Consider the following 24238-nt stretch of genomic DNA (forward strand, 5'->3'; position numbering starts at 1 on the left):
CTGAATACCCACCACCCACCCAAAAGGAAAGGTCTACCACAAAGTACACTCTCAACAATTTCTGTTGAATGAACGAATGAATGAAGTACACTCCAGCCTTGGTCTTTCCGATATGGGACACGTATCTGTGCTTACAACGCTGTCCCCACCATAGCCCTAGAATGTAGACTCCTGTGGCAAACACACAAGAGCTCTGGAAAGTACTGGCTCTGCACACCAGTACTACGTGGTCCTGAGCAGGCCATCCACCCCCCCTCAAACACACCTTGACTGACCTGATCTCAGGTGCACAATGGGGACCCTGACATCCCCAATGGAATGTAACCTATTCAAAGGGAGAACCTGAACTCCTCCTCCCCTATCGACACTAGACTTACTTGCTTCTCCTTGGTCTTCCATAAAGACTTTAGCCCCAAGGAGGCCAAGACCCCGTCTGCCTGGTTCAGGCCAGATTCCCAGTCACGCTGTCCCCAGGCCTGGTGTACAGCCCAAGTGAGATAATTATCGCCTCCATGAATGAAGCCCCGCCCTGCGCACTTCACAGGTGCCAAACGAGGGTCACATGAGGTAACGACTAACTTTTGGCGAACAAGCGTGTTCCGGAGACACAGGCCCACCTCCCACCCAGGCCCCAGCCCCCCAGGGACGCTGGCCCCTGACCCCGCGACCCACAGGCACCTCTGCATAGAGAAGCATCTTCGCAAGTGCCGGGCACTCCCTCGTCGTCTATGTCTGTGGAGGAGGAAGAGGAGGAGCTGAAAGAGGGCATCCTCAGGCTGGTGAGCTGTTCGCTGTTCTTGGTGAGCGCAGTACACTGGTAGAGATACCAGTACTTGGTGTACCGTGCTCACCAAGAACAGCGAAACAGGGTACACAAGAGCCGGGGGAACGAGCCAGCCTCCGAGAAGGAAGGACGGCTTGGTTCCACTGCGCTCAGCTGGCGCCGCTCAGAGACGTCGCCCACGTCAGCTGCCCTAACAACTTTCCCTTCTCATTGGTGCCTCTGCCCAGACGCTCACTGGAAAATTTCGCTGTCCCCTGGCACCGCGGTGGGGTCACTAGATAAAAAATGTAGCCCAGAAAGAGCGAAGATGTCTATCGACAGATGAATGGATAAAGATGTGGTATATATACACAATGGAATAATCTGCAGCCATCAAAATGAATGAGATCTTGCCATTTGCAACGACGTGGGTGGAACTGCAGGGTGTTATGCTGAGTGAAATAAGTCAATCAGAGAAAGACATGTATCATATGACCTCACTGATATGAGGAATTCTTCATCTCAGGAAACAAACTGAGGGTTGCTGGAGTGGTGGGGGTGGTGGGAGGGATGGTGTGGCTGGGTGATAGACACTGGGGAGGGTATGTGCTGTGGTAAGCGCTGTGAATTGTGCAAGACTGTTGAATCACAGATCTGTACCTCTGAAGCAAATAATGCAATATATGTTAAGAAAAAAAAGAAGAAGATAGCAGGAAGGGAAGAATGAAGGGGGAGAAATTGGAGGGGGAGATGAACCACGAGAGATGATGGACTCTGAAAAACAAACTGAGGGTTCTAGAGGGGAGGGGGGTGTGGGGATGGGTTAGCCTGTTGATGGGTATTAAAGAGGGCACGTTCTGCGCGTAGCACTGGGTATTATGCACAAACAATGAATCATGGAACACTACATCAAAAACTAACGATGTGCTGTGAGCCGAGCTGAGATCCACTGAGGCGGGGTGTTCTCTCTGCCGTGAGCTTTCTCGCTAGCTGAATTCAACTGGGTGAACTATGAGTGCCCGAGTCAGATCCAGATCCAGATCCAAACAAAGAAAAGATGATCCAGGGTCTAACCAGCAGGAGCAGCAAACCAGCGATGAGCAACCGAAACAAAAGGAGGCACCACCTGAGAGTCAGGATATTCTACCTGATCAAGGGAAGGAAGTTGAAGGAGGACCTGTGGCTCAAGGATGGGACCTGGAAGCTGATCTCCAGGAGCTGCCTCAGGCAAAGGCTGGGGGTATAACTGAAGATGACCCTGATTCAAGGGGCCAAGTCTACCCTTCTTAGAGCCCATTAAAATGCCAGAAGCAGGTGAAGGACTACTCCAGATTTAAACAAGGACAAGCTGAAACATGCAGACTACTCTTATGTGGGGTACTTCACTGTTGTAGTTCTCTCAATAAAGTTTTACAGATGTTCCACCAAAAAAAAAACTAATGATGTAATGTACGGTGATTAACATAACAATAAAAAAATTTAAAGAAAAAATGTAGCCCTGCCCACTATACCCGGAAGGCTGCGGGTGGGGGGGTCGTGGCTGAAGTAAACTGAATGGACTCAAAGGCACACCGCAATGCATTCGGGGAATTGTAGTCATGGGTGCGCGGGGAGTGCACCGGGTTTCTTCTTGGGAAGATGCTTCTCTATGCAGAGGTGCCTGTGGTCAGAATATTTTCCAACGGTCATTCAAGGAGACGAAGAGCTACAAGATCTTCAGCATCAGGGTGAAGCGCAGAGAATCCAGCTGGAGGAAACAACTGTTAGTGTTAACAGTTACTCGGGGCTCAGTCTCAACCACTGAGCAAATGTTCATGGAGCACTGACTCTGCGCCAGGAGTTGTGCTAAGTAAGGGCTTTGCGCACATAATCGCCTTTCAAATGTGGAGGAAGGAATGTGCAGAAAACGGGTACAATGCAAAACTGTGTAGTAGTGAAAGCCAACTAGAGCTGCCAGTTACAAGCATCAATGGCTTAAGTTAAGAAACATACTATTCAGTGAAAGAAGGGAATAGAACATTTTTATAAAGTTCAAACCAAGCAAAACGAATGTTTAGAGAAAGGCACATATATGATAAAATACTATACATTAGAGAAAAGGAATGGAGGGGGGGAAACAAGAAGCACCACATTGTGATCTTTAGGGAATGGGGAGGGTAAGGATTGCAGAGGCACCTCAAGCATTTCTCAAGTTGGGGTGGTTCACATGTGTTTCATTATTATGCATATTTAAGATGCTCCTTATACATATATTTTGTACTGCACTTCTTAGAAAACATTTTCTAGAAAAATAAAGAAGTGTATTTTTATGTTCCATTTCTCTGCCTGGAGCACTGAATGGATCTACTCAAACGTTAAGAAGCTTGGATCACACACAAGCACAATAACAATAAAAAGCCAGTGTACATATCTTAGAGCAAGATCAGATATCAAAAGCATACTTAGTATTGTATGGAGGGACAAGAGCTCATTGACAGCCAAAGTAGAAATGACAGTGGGGAAGGCTGAGGTGAGGGAGGCTTGCCAGCGGGAGTGGTGAGATCAAATACAACACTTTCGTTGAGTGGTCCTCTGCCAAGAGGGTAATGCAAACCACTGAATTAGCACAGTCTAATTAGCACTGTCCAGCTTGACAGTGGACACATCCCATGGGTGTTAGTCAGTAATAAGTGTCAAGGGCTAGTAGTATAAGGTGTCAACCCTCTAGGTGTGGATTGTGAGGCTGAGGGTAACTGGAAGAAGGTGGAGGCAGATATACTGATCCACCTCTGTCATTTTCTAAGTGAAGGACACCTCTGTTCTTTGCTGAGCTTTGATTCAGAAGTGACAATCGCAACCTGGGAGGGAACTGGCAAACCCTGGCCACCTTGTGTGTTAGCTCATATTCTGTTAGTTCAAATGGAGGTCGCCATCCGTTTCCAAACTAATGTCCCATCCTTGCCAACAAGGTGAGAATGGATGTGAATTGACTGCATCTAGGAGGGAGATGCCATCAGTGTGACCTCCATCTGGCCTGGATCGGCCTCCAAGGCTCCCCCCCTGAGTTCCACAACCACACGACTTGCTGACTGGTGTGCTTGAGTTCCACTGACTGGGTGTTGGGTCAGTACTTGGGGCAGACAGACAGATCCTGGTGGGGAGAGCGCACCCCACACACCGTCCTGGGAATGACCCTCTGTGTTGTGGGTGGAAAGGAAGGAGGTCACGACCCCAGGGAGATGTAAAAATGGCTCCCTGGCTGCCTCCTGAGTCACTGTGGTTCAGGCAACAGGAGTGGCCTTGCCCGACTCTCAAGCTGCCGCTCCTCTCCCTGTTACGGTGTGTCCTCCGGAGCCCTCAGGGTTTTCAGGCTCACATCCATGGCAGACCAGGGCTTAGGAGCTGATGAGAAACACAAAAGAGGAGGGAGGGCCGTTTGGTGCTCCACTTCTCTCCCAGTACAAAACCCCTCCTCTACACACTTGCTTTCTCTTAGTGTTGTTGCTTCCGGCACGTCCAGGGACTCATCTCGGGATCCAGGCACTTGAGGCTCCCACTCCGGCCATGGACAAAATGATCTTCCTGGCAGAAAAAAAAAAAAAAAAAACAGAAAGACAAGCAGGGTAAAAAGTCCCTCCTCCACCCCACAAGTATATCCAGGAACAAACAAATCGAAAAAAAAGGAGGAATGGAAGAAAGGAAACTGGATACAAGAGGAGGAACCCTCCCCCCCCCAAATTAGTTGACCATAGGTTCACAATTTGACCCAACTGGAAAACCAAGAGTTACTTAAATAATTTATATAACAAAAGATAAAAGGAGGCTGATTGGCTTTTGTGCCTCTACAACATAGGTTCTGAATTAACTTTAATGTCAGCTAAGATGCACCAGGTGGCTAACCTTCAGAAACTTAATACGAGGGCTCAAATTATGGTTATACCTAGTAAAATAACCATATTTTCTAGCTTCTGTATTTAATGCTTTGATATCTCAGGCCTTGCTCACTTTGGAGGGACTGTCCCTGGCAGGCTTGGTCAACAGCTTGCCTGTGAGCACACCTTTCACATGTAAACCAACTGATACAGAACCTTTACCCCCAAGCACCTCCTCTAAGAAGCTCTTACACTCAGGCCACTATCCCCTGCTCTGATTGCCTGAGGGACAGGGACAGACTACTCCAGATACCACTATGGCCTGGAGCCCACTGAAATTATTCAAACTAGCCAGTCTTAAGCCTGCTTACCCTGCCTCACCTGTCCCTTCCCATGGAAACCACAAGAAAGGGTCTTGCCCACATTTTCCCTTCATTCCCCCTTTCTGCTGACCAACCCGGGTGCTTCCCTGGGTGGCCCTCCATGGCTCTCAGGACCTCCTTTCTTGGGATCTGTGAGTCTACAAAACTTCTTCCATTGCGACAGTTATTTCTATATTTTCTTGGTCCCCTTCAAACATCTGAGACCCCTAGGGGTGCCTGGGTGGCTCAGTTGGTTAAGCTTTTGGCTGAGATCATGATCTCAGGATCAAGGGTCAAGCCTCCTGTTGGGCTCCTTGTGCGGGGTGCTGTTGGCTTGAGATTCTCTCTCCCTCTGCCCCTTCCTTCCCCCTGCCCCCACTTGTGCTATTTTTCTCTCATTACAATAAATAAATAAATAAATAAATAAATAAATAAAACCTTAAATAAAAAAAGCCCACCCGGAATCCCAACTAATTTAAACATGGTGAATATTTTGCAATTATAGATTTTCCAATATGTTCTGTTTAGTGCCTATTTCAACATCCTCTCAGTCACATGTGCCTTGACCTTGAAGGGGACACATTTTACCTTGTTATGCACAGGGCACACAAACCACTCTATGACATGCAATCTTTGCAGGCAGGATCTTATTGCACCCAACCTTCTCCAAGAACAAAGGTATGACATCACATTTATGACATCCTACTGTGAGGACATTTGTTTGACACATTTGTTAAGGACATACAACTGCAGGGGGCGACTGGGTGGCTCTGTCTCTTAAGTATCTGCCTTGGCTCAGGGTGTGATCCCAGGGTCCTGGGATCCAGTCCTACCTCAGATCCCTGCTCAGTGGGAAGCCTGCTTCTCCCTCTCCCTCTGCCCCTACCAGCCCCTTGTGCTCTCACTCTCGCGCTCTCTCTCAATTAACTAAATAAAATCTTTTAAAAGAAAAAGGACATACACGTCCAAAGTCTTTCAGTATTTTTTCGGTTCTGGAGGTACATATTCCTTGTTTATAAATTTTACATAAGCCCGTTTAGGCTGTTACTGGTCCATGAGCCCAGGTTGGGTGGGGCTCCCCTCAACAAAAGGCTCTAGGATCTGTCCAAGTTAAAATCGCCTGTTGGGGGGTGACTGGGTGGCTCAATCGGTGAAGCGTCTGCCTTTGGCTCAGGTCATGATCTCAGGGTCCTGAGATGAAGCTCAGCGTGGGGCTCCCTGCTCAGTGGGAAGACTGCTTTTCCCTCTGCCTTTGACCCCCTCCTCCAGTTCCAGCTCTCTCTCAAGTACATAAATAAAATCTTTTTAAAAAATATCACCCATTATTTCCCTAAGTGAAAAGGCTTTAGCAAGCACCTCTCCAGTTTCCTGGAATCCCTGGAATTGTCCATGGGCTCCTGATGCAAGAAACAGCCCTCCTTGGCCCTAGGTTATAGACCATGAAAGGAGCAATTGTTGGCCGTGCACTGGGCTCTCCTGGAAACAGAGTCTCTCACAGACTCTGAGCCTACATAACCCGCTGTCTGTTACTCCGCGGGTCATGGTACCCCACCAGCTTAATGTAGTTACCAAGACCTTCTTGCTACAGACTGAACCAGTCTGCATATCCAACCTGCAGGTGGGGGCGGCTGCTTGGGTCCACAGTCCTTGTCAGATTCCGCGGCGTGCGGGACGTCAGCCTTACCTTCTGTCCTTTGGCTACTTCAGGATTCCCTTGGGATCAACTGAGTGACCATCAATGGCAGTTGACACATTTTGGTTTTGACGCCATCTCTCCTTCCTGGTCAGGTGCCAGCCACACTTCCTAGAGAAGCACTTGTCCTAGTCCTTAAAAGTCTCAGCCCCAGGCTGAAAATGATGTGGACATACCAGAGTCCACTGGGATGGAGAGCGTGAGATTAAGATTCCATAGGAAGTGTTGTCTTGGCATCGGGGAACATCAGAGGGCCTCCAATGGCCTTACTCTCAGTTCCCTTCGCCCTCTGCTCCCACGGATCGGGTCTCCTGGCCAAACAGCCCTCCTTATCCCAGGGACCAGGCACAGTTTCTCCTCAAGTCGTAAGGTCCAGTTCCCTGACAGCCTGTGGAATTATCCAGCAAGCCAGCCATGCCCTCCTGCAGGAAGTAGGGCTCACCTTCACTCTCTTGTTACTCCAAGGTCTGACCCCCCACAGCCCATGTTCATTCTACTCCCAGGTGCAACCTGGCCCTGCACGGTATGGGCCATAAGTACACGTGGGTTATAAATTACTGTCGAGCTCATCTGTTCAGCATCCGGGCATCCCATTACATTAGGGTGGGAAACACTCCCCCACCAATGGGTGAAGAGGAGAAAAATTAAATCCTTCTGCTGCTCTGTACCTTTGTCAAAGCACAATGATGAGTCTCATGGACTTGAACTTATATGGATAATAATCTATTTGGGGCTTGTAAGAATTCACTGGGTCTAAAGGGTGGCCTGTATGGGAATGATGAGCAGGAGGGAAGGCTGCAAAAGCAAGGGCTTGGATGGTCTCTTAAAGGTCGAACTCCAGGCAATGGGGAACCCTCAAATAATTACAGCAGGGAAGTAACATCAGATTTTCATCTCACTTTGTCCTAACAGCAGCGTGGAGAATGGATGCAAGGGAGGCGGAGAGTGGAACCAGCAAGATTGGCAGGCAGTCTACTGCACTAGTCTGTGCAAGAGACAGGAATGGGTGAACCAGAACACTGGCAACAGAAAGGGAAGGATGGATTTAAGATATTTGGCAGGTTGAAGATACAGCAGAATGGAAAATTAATAGAATGGAATGAGGTCTTTAAAGAAGTCTGAATTGGGGGGGGGCACCTGGGTGGCTTAGTCGGTTTAGCATCTGCCTTCAGCTCAGGTCATGCTCTCAGCAACGCGGGATTTAAGCACCACATCAGGCTCCCTGCTCAACAGGGGGGCCTGCTTCTCCCTCGCCCTCTGCCACCCCCTCCCCTACCTGTGCTCTCCTGCTCTCTCTGTCAAATAAATAAATAAAATTTAAAAAAGAAGAAGAAAAGAAGTCTGAATGGATCGTTTCCAGAGTACAGTGGTGTAATTAGCCTGGAACTGCAAATGAAGATTTGGAGTGGCTTTTGAGGAAATGAACAAGGGAGTTGATCATGGACATTTGAAGTAAAAGCCCATCAAATACTGATCAATAGGAGCTAGTTAAGTAATTTAGGGTATAAAAAAAAGTAATTTAGGGTATACCCATTAATGCCTACATTTCCTTTTAAAGAAGAAATTGGAATTCATTCACATTTATAAAGATCTCGAAGGCAGAGTGATTTTTTTTGGAAAAAAGCAAGTCAGAGAATACTATATGCCCAAATAGACAAATAAACATATATTTCTAAAGGCCTGAGAGAAATCAGGTTACCCATGAAGTGGATTCCCAGGCAACATAAAATGATTAAAAATTTAAAAAAAGGAGAAAGAGAAATGGGACATAGATGGGAAAATCAAACTTGCACTTTTTCAAAAAATGTATTTATCTTAAACTTTCATGCTATAAACCTAGTTTCTCAAACAAGACGTGAGTGCTCGTGTATTCGATAAGTTTGGAACATTAAGAAAAGTTTATGTTTTCCTTACTGAAGGTATATGTAGATACGTGCTCCTTATGAAAACATCAAAGGATTACAGACAATACTGGAAGTACCATTGACCACAGCCTCCAACCCCACCAATGTCTACTCTCATAAGAAATAAGCACCATTTTCAGTTTGGTGAATACCTCTGCAGTCACCAAAAGACGCTTTTTCTGTTAACGCATAAAAGAATATTTTTATTAAGCTGAAAGCAAAACTTCAAATAGTACGTTTTGCAAAAGGACATTTTGGGATAAGGTAAACACATAGAGTGACTTGGGGTCTTCCGAGCGCTGTCTCGTCTCTGGCTTGAGGATCCTCTATTTCTTGGAGAGGCCTTTGGCCACCATTCCAACCTTCTTGGCAGGTGACAGTATTTGGGGCATGTACTTGGGCAAAGCATCAGTGACGGCATTTAGAAGAAGGTGCTCCGATCCATCTGTTTCCGGTCCAGGTGGGGTAACAAGAGACACAGCTGTGGTGCGGGGCTTCACATCTTTTTTCCAGGGTGTGGATCCTAGGGTAGTGTTCAGACGTGGTGGGCCTTGTTTCATAGCCAGTTTTCCCCTTCCTCCGGAATCTGGGGGCTTCCCGTCATGAGCAGAGGGTTTTGGTGGTGGCAAACCTGAATGAGATTCCACTTCTAGAAACTGGATGAAAAGTTCTGAAAAAGAATTCTTGGCCATAGGTCCGTGATCTGGCTTCACACATGTGTTGGGGGCACTTTTGGGTCCAGGCCCCCGAGTCATCCAGCTGGTAACACCACCTGGCCCTTCACTGAGGAGCTGCCACATCTGGTCTTCTCGGATCCCCAGCATGCTTCCCATCAACCTTAACGCTTCCTGCCATTCGGCATCAGGTGAGTGGAAAGATCCCAGGAAGAGTCTTCATAGGAGGGTTTTGTCCACCATTCCTTCGGACTTACTGACTAAGTTCATCAGTTTCTTCTGTGTGTCCTCCAGGATTTCCTGCTGGACCTCATTCTGTTTCTTGAATTCTTGGAGTTGGACTTCCTTCAGCTCCAAGTCAGCATTTGTTTTATGGAATTGTCCCTGCAATGACTTCAGTTTTCCTTCCAGGCTGTCTGCCCATTCGGCGAGTTCCAACTTGAGGTCAGCTAGGATGTGACCATACTGCTTTCCTTTTTCCTGGGAGGCAGCAAGCTGGAGCGCAGTGTCCTCTTTCTGCTGGGTCACCACGTGCAGTTGCTCCTGCAGCGACTCTACCTGCAGACTGGCTCCTCGGCTGGCATTTTCCATGGCAGTGGAAGACACAACGAGTTTTCCCTGCAAGACCGTCACTTCCTTCCTGAGTTGATTGAGCCACTTTGTCTTCTGAGGCCAGAGCTTCCTGGCGATGAGCATCTTCGGCTTCTAGTGCCAGGTGTCGCCGTCTCTCCAGCTCCTGGGTTAGGCGTAATTTGCTCTCACGTAAATGGTGAACCTCCTTCTGGAGGGCACAGGTTTCCATTTGTTTCTGTTTCAGGGCCAACAGGACTTCATCTCTCTCACAAGCCAGCCTATGTGTCTCTTGCAATGCCTGATTTCCCACTTCCTTTTCTCTAGAGGTTTCCACGACTTTTGCATTTTCCTCTTTCAGTTGAAACACATCCATTTCAAACCCTGCTATTCTCTCCTTCAGATCGGTGACTGTCTGCCTCAAAAGTTCATTTCACTCACTTGGCTACTGAAGTTCTCCTGTAAAGAAAGCAATTCCTCACTTTTCGCTTGGATTCGGAGCTCCTGATCCTGAAGGAAGTTTTGTAGAACAGCCTGTTTCTCCTTCAGCTGCTCGATGTCGGAATCCCTCTGTTCCTGATGTTGGCCTTCTACTTCCCTCCTGGCAGCCACTGACTCAATCCATCTCTGCTTATCTTCCTGGAGGGTTCGAATCATTGTATCTTTTTCTTGAATGGATTTTCGTAGCTCTTCTACCTCCTCTTGGAGCAACTAAGAAGCCTCACTCACTCTGTCAGATTTCATGGCCTCCAGAGAATCCGCTGACTCCGAGGAGTCAGTGGAGGGCTGGAGGAAAATCACATCCAGTTTCCCTAGAAGGAGATCCTTGGCATTGCAAAGCTACCCATTGCTGAGCTGCATTTGTGCCAGTTCCTTCTCTAAATGTTGTAAATGTATTTCATTGCCTTTGTACAGTTCGATCAGGTCACTAGAGGTCGTCTGGACTTCAGAATCCTTCTCGCTGCTGGTGAAAGCCCGCACCTGGAGTTGTGCCAGATCTCTCTGAAGCTGGGGTGACTTATGCTTCATATTTTGGACTGTGGTCATCACCTGCTGTTTCCACTCTTCCATGATCTTCACTTGCTGTTTTAATGTGTCCCGTTCCTGGAGAAGCTGCTTCAACTGATCCATATTAGTTCCTCGAACCTCATTACCAGTGCTGGATGGTTGCAGGAGTGTCAATAAAGTCTGACATTTCTGACTTAACGCATCCACTTCGAGGTCTTTTTCTCGAATAATGTGTGATAAATTCTGAATCCTTTCTCTAAATATCTCCTGACCACTACTCTCAATTCTAGTGGACAGTTTTTGATTTTCCTCTTGCATTCTCTGGAGGTCTGCTCCTGTGACAGTAATTCTATCTGCCATTTTGTCATATTCTGTCTTCAGATCGCTGTTCTCCCTCATTTTCTCATTTAAGGCAGCCAAGACCTGTTCGCTTTTCCCAGCATACTCTTGCAATTGCCGCTGAAGTCGCTCCACGTCCCCATTCTGGCTGTGAGAAGCCGCAGAGATCCTGCTGGAAAGACCCTGAATCTCCAAATCTTTCTGCTGGATGATCTGAGTTAGTTTACCAATCTCCTCTTTGGAGAGCCGATCGATCTGTTCCGTCAGTCGGATGTTCTGTTCAGTTAGAAACTTCATCTCCGGTTTGTGTTCTTTGATTCCTAGGACGAATCTTTGAGTTTCAGCTTCAGATGAATCAAGCTTTTCACTTCCGTTTTCTCTAGGAAGAGGCTGACTTCTTGTGACTTCCACATCATCACAGTCTTCTGTTGGAATGTGCTGGCTTTTGTCAGGCAGCCAGGCTTTCATCTGTTCTATCGTGTCCTGCAAATTCTGAATCTCCTCGTCTTTTGCTCAAAGGAGCTGAGCGTGTTCAATAGTCATCTGCTCCTGCCGGTATTGGAGATGGTCCACTTTCTGCTTCTGCTCTTGTGAAGAATGAAGCAGTCCTATCTTCCCCTGCTGTTGGTTGTAAATGATCTTCTGTTGCTCTCTGATTTCCTCCTCGAGATCGCCTTTTAACTCCTGGAGTTGAAACACCTCACACTCTAGTTCTATGATCTCGTCTAGGATTTTAGGGTCAACTGCAGGTACAGAGCGACTCTGTTGTCTTGGGCTCTCCAGTTCTTCTCCCAGATGATGATTTTTGCCTGTCACGGATGGGAGACACCTGTCTTTGTCCTCCACAGATGGCTGGAAAATGTCATTGCCTCTGAAGGTTTGGATAGACTGACCGAATTCCTCCTGAGGCTCTGGAATTCCTGTAAGTTCTTCAATATACGTCTCTTTCTCTTTAATGAGTTGTGTCAATCGCTTCTGCTCCTCCAAAGCAGAGGACAGCATTTCCTTCGTTCCTTTATGGTCGGCGTCCATCTGCTCGATTCTCTTTTTGAAGTGTACTATTTCCAGGTCTTTCTCTTGACTGTGTTGAATGAAATGCGCATGCTCTAAAGGGGACCATTCTTTGATAGTTTGCTCATACTTGTTCGTTTCCTCCAACAGCTTCTTTTCTGCCCGAGACAATTTTGCTATTAACTGTCCTTTTTCTATTTTTAAAGCCCTCACAGCAGTGCTGTTTTCCAGAGAATCCTCATTGTTCCGGAGAATAGTTTCTTCCAGCTGATGTCTTACATCCTGGAGCGCCAAAACCAACTTTTGGTTTTCTGCTCTGAGATCAGAAACAACGTTGTTTAAATTGTCATTCAGCCGCTCCATTTCTGCAAGTTGTTGCTTCAACCTTCTAAGCTCAGTTTCCCTTTCTTGAAGTAAGTCATCTTTCCCATGACCAGCAGAGTATTGATCTTGCAGGTCTTCTATCCGTTTTTCATACTCAAGGAGTTGTTTGCGGTGCCTGTCCCTGACGTCGGCCAGTTTTTCTTGATGGACACTGAGCAGTGTCGCAACTCCGAGTTGATGTTCCTCAATCTCCCTCATCCGCTGCTCTTCTAGGTCCCTGATGGTGCTCCTCAGTTTCCAGATGGCATTGGAGTCTGAGCGATTTGGTCCCTTGGACAAACGTTTCCAAAGTGTAAGCTCAGCCTCCAGTGTTTCGATCTCATTGAGGAGTCTATTGATTTGTGTCTGAGATGATATGACATCAGCAAAGTCCATCGTGAGATCCGAGTTGTAGCCGGTGAAGGAAGTCTCACTGCCATCCCCTCTCCGCTGGGAATGGCCTAGGCCATAGCCCAGGCCACCAACCCAGGAGCACATCTTCACGGGTCATACAACTGTCGTGGTCTTCTGTGGAAAAGCGTCCAGCGCAGTCGGACTACCCCGCCAAGTGTCCCAGGACCCCTGCCTGCGCCAGGCTATAAATCAGAAGACAATGGGCGTTTCTAGGCAACACCTGCGCAGGCCCGGGCCCCGCCTCCCCTGTGCAGGCCAGGTTGCTAGCAAATGCCAAGGCCTTGGGCCTTCCCAAGGCCGACTATGGCCACTGGTCCCGGTCCCAGCCGCTCAGCCCCACGACTTCCCAGCCAGGGCTGGGCCCCTTCCCCTTCTCCCCCTGCTTCCTGGCTATCCTGTGTGGGCCCCTAGTGAGTGCTCCTGCCTGACTGCCCCCAGGTGCCCGCCCACAGAAAATGCATCTGGCCCTGGACTTTCCCCTTAAGGTACACAAACTCCTGCAGCTTGTGCTTTCCACACAACAGTATCTTTTTAATCGAGGTGAATAGTACACAGTCACATGCATCCATTCACCTAGGAGAGCAGATCCGAGGTGCATCTGACAAATATCTACACCTGCGCAGAAGCCCGGCCCTCCAGGAGACTTTGGGCATTTCCAGCCTCCCGAGGCTCCAAAGTGTTCTATCCCTCCGTGCCCTGACACCCCTGCGGGGACGGTGTGTCACAGACCCGGGTTTGACGGTTCACCAGAGGCTCGAGGCGCTGGGCGCCTCCGCAGCCTAGCGCAGGTGTGCGGCCTAGACCGCGCAGGGGGTCGCGGGCGCGGCGATGGCAGTGCTGGAGAGGGGACATCCGGGCCTGCACAAGGCGGCCCCGGGGTTCCCGCCACGGGTGGAGGAGGGGCTGGGAACCGCGTCCCGGGTCTGGCCCCCCCCTAAGGCCCCGACCTGCCACGCCACTGGATGAGAGGCGGCGAGGGCGGGGCGCTGGCCCCAGAGCAGCTTCCACTGCCGCCTCGGATGGACGTGAAGCGATGTCGCCCTCCCCCCCCCCGCCCCCCTACCCCCGGCCCGGGCGATTCCTCCAGCTGCCCGGCCCTGGCCCTGCTGGCCGCCGCCGCCGCTAGAAAGAAGCGATCCAACTGCATGAAGCAGCTGACCAACCAGACCGTGGGCAGGCGAGTGCGTCGATCCCGGTCGGCAGGAGCCTGGACCAGGGTCGGGCGCGGGAGGGCCGGCTGCTCTCTTGGTGACGCGCTCCGGTCCCTTACAGCGCCCCGCATCAGGCCTCGGGGTCCGGGCCCAGGGCTCCGCCACGCGGGGACCTGGAGCCTGGCTCGGTGCCGCTGCCCGAGACCCCGGGGAGCAGCGGGGTTGGTCACCGCCTGACCCCGTCGCCCTCTGTCCAGGCCCCGCCCACCATCGCCCTGGGGGGACTGGACCCGAGCCTTCCCTACCCTCCCCCCGGGATTTTCCCTGGGCGAAAACTCGGGTAACCAGTGGGCCCCAGGCCAAACAGACGCTGTGCTCTGCGGGCGAAGATCTCAGGCTTTCTGGGTCACCCCGCTCTGCAGACCCTCCCACCTCCCAGCGCCTGAGAGCACTAAATGAGTAAGGGGCTATCAGAGCCCATCGGATACGCCTAGGAGGTTCGGGCATCCATCCAGGGACTGTACAGGTGCCGCCGTCTCCAAACCCGGGCCCCTATGGACCGGACTGCCCAAGGTCTTGACATTGAGAAATTGGGAACTGGGAGGAAAGAATTGTGGAAACCCCTTGGGACGACCTTTAGTTTGTTTTTTTTAATAGTTTTTTAAAAAAACCCTTTCTCCCTGTGGATTTGGAAGCCGATTCTTCTCCAGGTTTCGTTGGGACTGCTTTAATGCTTGACAGGAAACATTATCGATTCTGAAATGACAGAATAGACCGGAATTTGTAGACCATTAAGCTGTTGCAACAGGAACATTTGTGGTTTTGAGAGCTCCTGGAGGTGACTGTCATGTGCCCAGTTATCTGGGGCACATCTTTCAACGTCTTTTAGGTCAGTTGGCTCTACTGGACCTACTGTTTATTCTGGGAGAGATATGAAAGTGTGAGTTTTCCACAGCTTTTGCTTCTTTTTTTCCAGTAGTTGGGTCAAAAGGGGAGCTTGATTTGACCAAAGCCCAAGGGGATAGTTCTTTTTGTGTGTGTACCAAAATGCTTTTACTTCCCCTCCCGTTGTCTAAATTTGCTTTTTAGCGTTTGGTTCAGCCCCCCCCCCATAACGTTTTGCTTAGTGGCTTAGTTTTGTTGTCTAATTTTGTTGCTACCCCATCCTATTATCTTACTGTGCATTTATCCTGTTTCCAGAGTTGATGCCTGTCCCCTAAAGCCTAGCGGTGCCTACTTTTCTGTCATTTGCAGGAAATGATAGAAATAATGCCAAGAGGGAGGTAGGCTAGTAGTGATGTAGTTTTGGAATGTAGGTGAGGTTTAGTGGGGTGAGGTCTGGAGCCGACAAAGAAAAAACAATTCTTGAGACGTCTTTGGTGCAAAATGGTGGTTTATTAAAGCACCGGGACAGGACCGTGGGTAGAAAGAGCTGCTGCACCAGGGATGTGGGGGGCATCTGATTATATAATTGGGAGTTGGGGGATGTAAGGAAAAGGCAGGGTTTCAAAAGAACTTTCCTATGCTAAAGAGAACGTACAAGATCCTGGAGACCTTGTCATTGTCAAGTAAGGTGGTTTTCCCTTCTAGCAAGGCATTGACATTAAGACAGTTGGAAGTTTCCTGGAGGAATGTCACACATATCCCACCCAGGAGTAGGGGGTGGGGGATTGCAGGGTGTCAGCTTGTGCTTTGTCCTCAATTAGTCTTCAGCTCCCTCATCAATCAGGAGTGGGGGCCAATGTTTCAAAGGAGAATCTGTAAATGAATCCAAAGTAATTCCTTGGGAGTTTTCTTACCCCCGCCCCCTTTTGCCTTCTTACTAACATTCCCTGTGAAATCAATATTCAGTGAGTGTCAAGACAGATCTGTCACAGTGTCATTCTGGCCTGTTTATACACTGTGTCAGTAAAGGGGAGTTTGCTCTTTTGGTGCAAACTTCTGAGCCTTTTCAAGCTACCAAGCCTGGCAGGGTCTCTTTGGCCCCAGTTCCTCTGTAGCAGCTTCTCTCTTCACACTTGGATTCCGGCCATAGGTGCCCCACTTTTAGTTCCCAGGGCAGGCCGAGGCTTCTTACCCGTGAGCCTCTACCTGCAGTTCTCCGGAGCCCCTTTCACTGCACCAGCCCTGTAGCTGCCTTCTACTCATTCTTCAGCTCTCCACGCAAAGGTGTCTGCCTCTAAGAGGCCTTCCCTGATGCTCCAACACAGACTGGATGGCCCCAGCCCGGGGAACTTTCAGAAGTCCACACAGCACCTCGTTTTCTACAATGCAGTGGCCATTTTCCTTGTTATTGTTCTCCAGTAAACGAAATGCCTTGAGAGAGCCCTTGCTGTCTTTCTCTTTCATTTCCCAGCGTCTGCTGTGGTGCCTCGCATAGGGCAGAAACTCCACAAAGATTGTCACATCCAGTGTGAATCTAGTTCTTCCCAGATGGCCCTGGCGGTGTGAGCCCAAGTATGGGAAAATGAAAACTGGATAGAGTCAATGGTGATTCATACTGGGACAGTAATTCCGGCCCTGACCTTTGACTCTGTTTGAAAATCTTTCTTGCTCAATGCCAATGGAAGCTGAGGCTATTCCAGAGCTGTGAAGGGTGTGACAGTTATGCTTCCCAAATCAAACTTTTTCTGGGGAAGCTTTTGGTTCAGTGCTGTCGATTTCCTCGATACATTTGTATTTCTTCCACTCAAGTCATTATAAAAGCCTCGGGAGGGAATGTGGAGGCAGGAGAGAGCCTAGAATTGTGATTTTGTGTTATCGTGCTATTGGTAGACATCAGAAGCAGGATTCTGGGTGCATTCAACACAAGAGGAAGCCTAGAGGGCAAAGAAGGTCCCCTGCACCCACGAGTGAAGTCATGTATGTGAACTGCACTCCCATCCTGTGTGTTATCCATTCATAGAGCATTGCAAGGCCACGTTCTCATCCCAAGATTGAGGACCTTGTGAGCAACCCCACAGTGAGGTTCCGTGGGACGAACATGGGGGAGAATCAGGAATGGCTGGAAGGAGGGAGTCCTCATGATGTGATGTATTTCCAATGGGAGGATGGGTGTGTTTCAGCAGACATTTTGTGTATCACAGGCACCACGCTAATGTGGTGGTCTCATGACAGGGGTGTTCCAGAGAAGAGAATTAGGATGGTTGATTGATTCATCAAGGGGCACTTGTTGAGCCCACATTGTGTGGCACTGATCAAGGTATTAAAGATTCAAAAGTGAACACAACCCAGTTTCTGCCCTGAAGGGGCTCAATAGATTTGTGGAAGAGATAGACAAACAAGAAATAATTATACACCATGAGATAAGTGCTTAAGAGAAGGATCGCTAATACAGTGAGCAACACTCCACTCTCAGTGCATGGAGAGAGGTACCAAACCCACACCAGCAAACCAGGAGAAAATTGGAGCAGAGCCTTTCCCCCCAACTGTAAGCACTTCTTTCAACTTTCTCTCCTATTGTTTAGGTCTCTTTTGCTTGTAAGAGAACCCAACCCAAATTGCCTTAAGCCGAGATGGGAATTTCATTAGCTCATATGTGACCCACAGAGTCCAAAAGGAGTATGGCTGCAGCCAGGGCTGGATCCAGGGGTTCCACTCTCTACATAGGCTGTGTCCCAAGGGGACACCCCCACCCCCAGCCAGTTTTCCCTCCTCCTCTGTTCAAGTTCCAGAGGGACAGAGACTAATTTTCACTGTGGCCAGAGCCCCAGGGTTGACTCTGAATGTGTCCAGCTGGGTCCCATGCCTTGCCCTGGAAATGGGAATGGAGTCAGCCCCACCCAAACCACAGGGACTGGGAATGGGGGACTGCTGGTCCCCCAGAGAACACTGGGTACTGTTACCAGCAGGAGGGAAGAAGGAGTGCTGGTCAGGATACGGTAAGTAGCCGCCCTGTCTTTTGTAGTCCTGCTCTAAAAAGAAAGATGCATTTTGAAAATCCCCAGTGCAGATAGATAATCCATCAGATGCCGGTGGTACTTTTGGGGGAGGTGATAGCCTCAGTGGAGGAAGGTGTATACCAAGGTGAGGAAACCCAGGAACGTTGAGTTGTGAGGCAGAAGTGTCAAGGAGCAAAAGAATCTGAGCCACCACCTAAGAGAGATGATGACCTAGGTGAGGCTCTGGAAGGGAGTGTCTCTTTGGGTGTCGGTTTGTGCCAAGGTTGAAGTACTACTCCCTGCAGGTCCGAATGCTTTCCTACATAGTAGCCTTTAGAGAAGTCAAGGTTACAGACTCCAGGCTAGTGAAAGCAGAGTGACTTAGAACAGCTGAGGGCCAAGGGGGACCTCGCCAGTGTTTGTCTCAACAAGGGGCATGTGGGATATGGGCCCAGTGTGGCCTGAGCTTTGGAGTTTTCGAAAAAGGCCTGAAATCTGGATTTTCATGAAAATCAGGTGGCATTTAAGGCAAATTAAACCACCACCATGACATGATGTGGGGTTCAACAGAATCTGTCCGTGGCCAGACCTGGTCTGTGTGTGGGTCACCAGTTGGCACTTGCGTGTGTAAAAGGATCGGGAGGTGAAGGATTCCTGTTACAATTTTCCTTTTCTCTCCTGTACCTTACCCTGATATGACTGCACTCTCGGTTCTTGGATTTGTGGAAGAGCTTGTTCTGTCCTTTTCAGAAATCTTTCAAAGATCTGATAGTCATACTCGTCAGTACTTCTCTAGTGGGTTAGTTTCCCAAGTGCTGTCCCAGAGCACCTGGCTTGGTTCTCGCCTACTGGTGCTTATCATGTCTAGGTTATGAGGAAGGAAAAATGGCTTGCCCAGTATGCCCAGCTACTCAGTGGCCGAGGCAGGACTCGGGGCCAGGGCTTCAGACTTTGCATCCTACGTGTTTCTGAGGACACACCCTGGCCGGCTGCCTTTTCACCTGATTCACCAGGAAAGGGTTAATGTGGATTCAGTGCCCTTGGTGCTGGCTGAGCTGCTGGGCTAGAGGCTTTGCGTCAATGATCTCACTGCCTTCTTCACAGCAAGTCCCAGAGGTGATGTTATTTATTCCTGGTTGAATGATGAGGAAGGGAGGACTCAAAAGAGGTCATCGGGCTAGTTCATGGCAGAGCTGTCATGAACCAGAAACCAGGTCTGGGATTCCAAATCAGCTGTAAGTCTGGATGTCACGTGGGCAACTCTTCTTGGAGAAACCCCATTTTGGAGTTATGTGGGACGCTTTCATAAAATCCTGGAAGCTCAGAGTTGGATGTTGCTCTAGTCTAGTAGCTCCTACCAGGAATGGTCCTCCAGGGGCATGTGGCTATGTCCGGAGACATGTTTGTTGGTAGGACTTGGGTTGGAGGGCAGGGTACTCCAGCATCTGCTGAGAGAGGCCAGGGATACTGCTGACCATCCTACCATGCCCAGGACCGCCTCACCACACAGAATGATCTGGTCCTAAATGTCGAGAGTGTTGTGGTTGGGAAACTCTGGTCTAGTCCTTTTACATTCTCGATATGCGAATGGTCAAAACCAAAGATCTACAGTTTGCTTGCAGGGCATTGAGGTCTTCTGTTTGGTCGATTGCTTATATCTGAGAACCTAATTTACTCCTTCTGACTTACTTTTGCCTGTGTGCCCATTTATATACTTTGAATTTTACACCCCGTGCATGGTTCAGCTTTAAATAGTATCAATTCAAAAGATGGATATTTTTTTCCACTTTAACATTCCTGAAATCAGGACACATCGAACAGTCAAGAACACACCACTTAATTTGCCAGCAAGTGGTCTTTCCTGATGATAAAAAAATAGTGGTGAATCTTACACTCACAGCCTCATAGGTTTCACGAAGGAGGGCAATGTTTCAATGGAATTGTGCCAGATTTAAGATCACTTATCACTTTTCTCAGGTCTTCACTCACCTTTGTATTGCCCTTGTTTTGATTCGAATTCCCCTTTCTCGGTATGCCCGCAAGTTCAAAAACTAAAAGCACAGGACCAGAAAATGTGCCTACATGAGACACAAACACACAGTTCAAAATCAAGTGAAAGACTAAGAAAAAATCTGCCCAAAAAAAGCTGACAAGGGATTTTTATCGAAGAATGTATCTTTATCTTCTAAAGGATTCCTAGCAATTGATGAGAAAATGTAACATTGCCACTGACACATTTCCAATGGACATTTACAAAGAAATCCTACAGGCCAAAAAAGGAAGGAAGATACTCCATCACATTAGCAGTTTCAAAGTTAATTTAAAAATTTTAGATTAATAGGTTTGGCAGATTGGCAGAAATTTTTTTTAAATGGTAACAGCCAGTGCTAGTGAGGGTGTAGGGAAAAAGAGCCCTCATCTACTCTCATGAAAAGACAAATTAGTGAAGAAGGTCTCGAAAAACAGTTTGGCAGTAGCTATTAGAATTCATAAGGGACAATCCCTTGAACCAGCAATTCCTGCAAATATGCATGTGTACCTGTGCTTTCTACAACACTGTTTAATAGAAAACCATAAAAAACGCAGCTATCTAAAGGACCATCAGTACTGAATACATTAAATAAAATGGCATTTCCATGCCAAGCAGAATGAGAAAGCCATCAGAAATAATGAGGCAGACCTATATATGATGACACAAAGACAGCCACGAGTCACTAAGGATGCAGAAAGAGCGAGTTACAAAACAGGATGTATAAATTATTCACTTTATTAAATTTACACATAGATCAATTTATTTTGAGAACTATAGATGCACTCATTCAACAGATACATATTAACTACAACCTATGTATTTATTCAATGTGTATATACATTCTTTCAACAAAAATTTATCGAACCTTCTAGGTGCCAGGCACTGGATTCTATTTTTGTGTGTGTTTTCTCATGTGTGATATTGATCCGTCTCTAGGGGCACTGTTCCTTCACAGGAGAAAACACTCTGAACATTGGTTATCTTGATGGGGGGAGAGATTGTGGAGGGTCTTTACTTTCTACTTCATACATTTGTGTACTGATGGATCAAAGGTGATGCCAAGTGTTAGCTCTTTCATTACAGGTAGTCATTCTGACACAAGTACTCACCAAATATACAGAAAACCAGGATAGCTACAGCGTGGAGAAAACAGCTAGGCCAGCACATGGCAAAGCCTGCACAGGTTCTACTTATAATTTGTAGGAGGAAACAGAGGATGGGGGAGATGTTCTACCTGGAGGAGTTTCTTCACGAGGAGCATGACTATGGCACTGTGGTTGCACAGAGGCCTGTCTAGTTGTCCGACATTTTCTGTGTGATCTGTGTCCACCATCCAAGAAGGCCATCCTTCTGGGCAGGTCTTCTGACCTGAATTATCAATAAGTCCCTTGAACTACTCTGCCAGACACAGACTGAAAATGATGGAACATTCTGGAAGAGGCTTCCCTTGGTTCAAAAGGCTTAGAACTGAGCAGAGAGTTGCTGGAAACACTCATAATTAAAACGCGAAGGAGGAAAACCTGAGCACAGGGGCCAAGGAGGTGACCTAATAGGTGGAGCAGGTCAGGAACAGACAGCGGGGAGCAGTGGGGATGAGACTGGAGGGTGACTGCCCCCCTCCATGAAGCAGCCATGTAGGAGGGAGGGTCTGATGTTGCCGGGCTGGATGTTCCTAAAGAAAGCTGGAAAGCGAGAAATTCCGGAAAAAATCTATTTTTGCACCATTTGCAAATCACTGAAACACACTTATAAAGATTTAACAACGGGGACCTATGGACATCTGCTCTAAATTGCTTCACAGTAAATACGATGCAGTGTAAATGTATCAGCAGAAGTACACGCTGTGTGACATCATGGGCGCACACACAGATTCTGATGCACACACACACACATACACACACCATTTAAAAGGAAAACGGGAAAAAAAGCAAAGAGAGTTCTATAGTCCATGCTGTACCACATAGGATAAGGGTACTTGCCGATTTGAAGTGGGCCCTCTGACTGTAATTCTATAATGGGTTGTGATAAGAAAGGCTTGACTCTGTGGGAAGATGGGAAAGAGAGAGAAATGAGTCCAGGAGCTCAGTTTCAGCAAAACTGCAAACACCCACTCCAGAAACGGCAAATACATCCTGCAAGGGCCATCACTGCACAGGGCCTTCTGCAAACAGCAAATACATCCTGCAAGGGCCATCACTGCACAGGGCCTTCTGCTTCATGACGTCTGGCCGTCAGCACACGCACTCACAATTCAGTGGATCGGGGCTCAGGCGAGGTCACCAAGCAGGACACTCAATATCGGATGTCCACTCACAATCTGACCATCAAATACTGACGACTCAGAACTCGACCAAGATAGGTCAGCAACAATTTTCCCAATGTTGCAGTGTTTTCCGAGCCATCTCTAGTCTCCTGTCTCTTCTCCAACACAATTTTTAACACAGTGCGTATTGCTCACAGTTAACTGAAAAACGGACTCCTATTCAGACCTGAAGTCAGTAACATTTATGTGATGAGTCCCCTCCTTCACAATATGCAAAAAATCAGACCTCAGAGAGCCAAATCCTCTATCACAACAACCATACACAAAGGCCAATGCATTTTTCAGCCCAGAAGCCACCTCTGGGCTTAAGTGAGAGCCCACTTACTCTTATTTCACTCGGGGTTCCAAGAAGCTAGGATGTCCTCTGCAGATGCACAGCCTCAGATGCCAGACGGCAACTAAAAAGCACATTTACTGTAACAGAATCTTGTATTTAGAAAGGGTGAAAACCTTCTTCTTATAGGTTAAGTAGAACAACCTCATACTTGAAAATTATTTCCAGATGATGAGAATCAGACATCTATGAGGGACAAGCTGAAACTTTTAGGTTCACTAAAAATTTTTTTAATGTAAGACTTGACATTTTATTGAAATCACTCATTTAAAAAGAGGGAAGGGAGTACAGGTAAAACCACTGAGAAACCTTGAACTGAGGCCAGGGTTTAGATCTCAGCCCCACCCCTTCATCCACAGGTGCCCTGACGGAAATTCGATTCACTGATTTGAGCCTCGGTTTCCCCCCCAGAATTTACGAGTCTGCTCTGAGCACTGAATGATGATCCAACTGAAGCATTTCACGTGGTGCTACAAAAAGTCCCAGCAGAGATTCACAAACTCATCCTCTACAACTCTGCAAACTTTTTAAAACCTGGCCTCATGGTCGCCCCCGGAATATCTCACGTATAGTAAATGACTAAGTTCAGCCTCCTCATCATTTGCACAAACAATATTTACTTGGCATCTTCTCTGGGCCTGGCACCTCTCTATGCCCTGGAGATATCCAAGTACACAAAAGACACAGAACAATTCCAACGATTAAACTATTGTAGGTCATTTCTTTTTAAGCTTCAAAGATGGGGGCGCCTAGTTGGCTCAGTTGATTAAGCGACTGCCTTCAGTTCAGGTCATGATCCCGGAGTCCCAGGATCGAGTCCCGCATCAGGCTCCCTGCTCAGCAGGGAGTCTGCTTCTCCCTCTAATCCTACCCCTTCTTGTGCTCTCTCTTTTACTCTCTCTCTCTCTCAAATAAATACAATAAAATCTAAAAAAAAAAATACAAAGATGGTTCTATTTCTACAACATGGAAGATTATATATTCTGAAAAGTACTGCTGGTAAAACAAAACTAGAAATTGATCAAAATTAAAACAAATGCATCTTTAATACAATAGTTGGCTTACAAACAAAAGAGAGAAAAACAATTTAACCAGAAAACAAGAAAAAAAAAAAAGAAGAAGAAGAAACCAAACAAAAGAAAGGAAACAGTGAGCAGTTAGAAAATGCTAATTGTGGAAGCAAATGCCATTGTAGCACTGGGATCACTGATGAAGTCTGGACCCTCTTCAGGGTTGGGAAGCTCATGCTGAGACTGCCTTGTAAAGGGGGACCCTCAAGTGGGCGATCAGGAGCATTTCTGATTCCAAGCAGGAGCAAGCAGAGATCCTCTCTGGAGGAAAGGATCTGAAATTTAAGCTTGGAGTGGGGAGAGACTCACAAGAGGCAGATATGAGAAAGTACCAGAGGAAGGTCTACACTGGGAGGCCATATCACTTGATACATCCCAGAAGCCTCTCAGAAGGAACCCTACAGGAGAGGACTCTAAAGCTAAGAAAGATATTCTGTCCCACCTCACCTTCTATATAGGAAACTCCTTCTAAAGCTTTAAGAAAATTAATCTCAA

General features: G+C 47.8%; 2 pseudogenes; one reads left to right on the plus strand and one right to left on the minus strand.

Annotated features, from left to right (window-relative positions):
* The first annotated feature begins 1774 nt into the window (after positions 1-1774).
* On the plus strand, positions 1775-2100 carry LOC148161694 (P antigen family member 3 pseudogene; annotated as a pseudogene).
* Positions 2101-8899: 6799 nt separating this feature from the next.
* LOC148161695 (thyroid receptor-interacting protein 11 pseudogene) lies at positions 8900-13036 on the minus strand (annotated as a pseudogene).
* Between the last annotated feature and the right edge of the window lie 11202 nt (positions 13037-24238).

The sequence above is a fragment of the Eumetopias jubatus genome, unplaced genomic scaffold, assembly GCF_037043125.1.
Source record: "Eumetopias jubatus isolate StellerSeaLion01/CBP00866 unplaced genomic scaffold, mEumJub1_p1.0 scaffold_91, whole genome shotgun sequence".
In the NCBI taxonomy this organism is placed as follows: domain Eukaryota; kingdom Metazoa; phylum Chordata; class Mammalia; order Carnivora; family Otariidae; genus Eumetopias; species Eumetopias jubatus.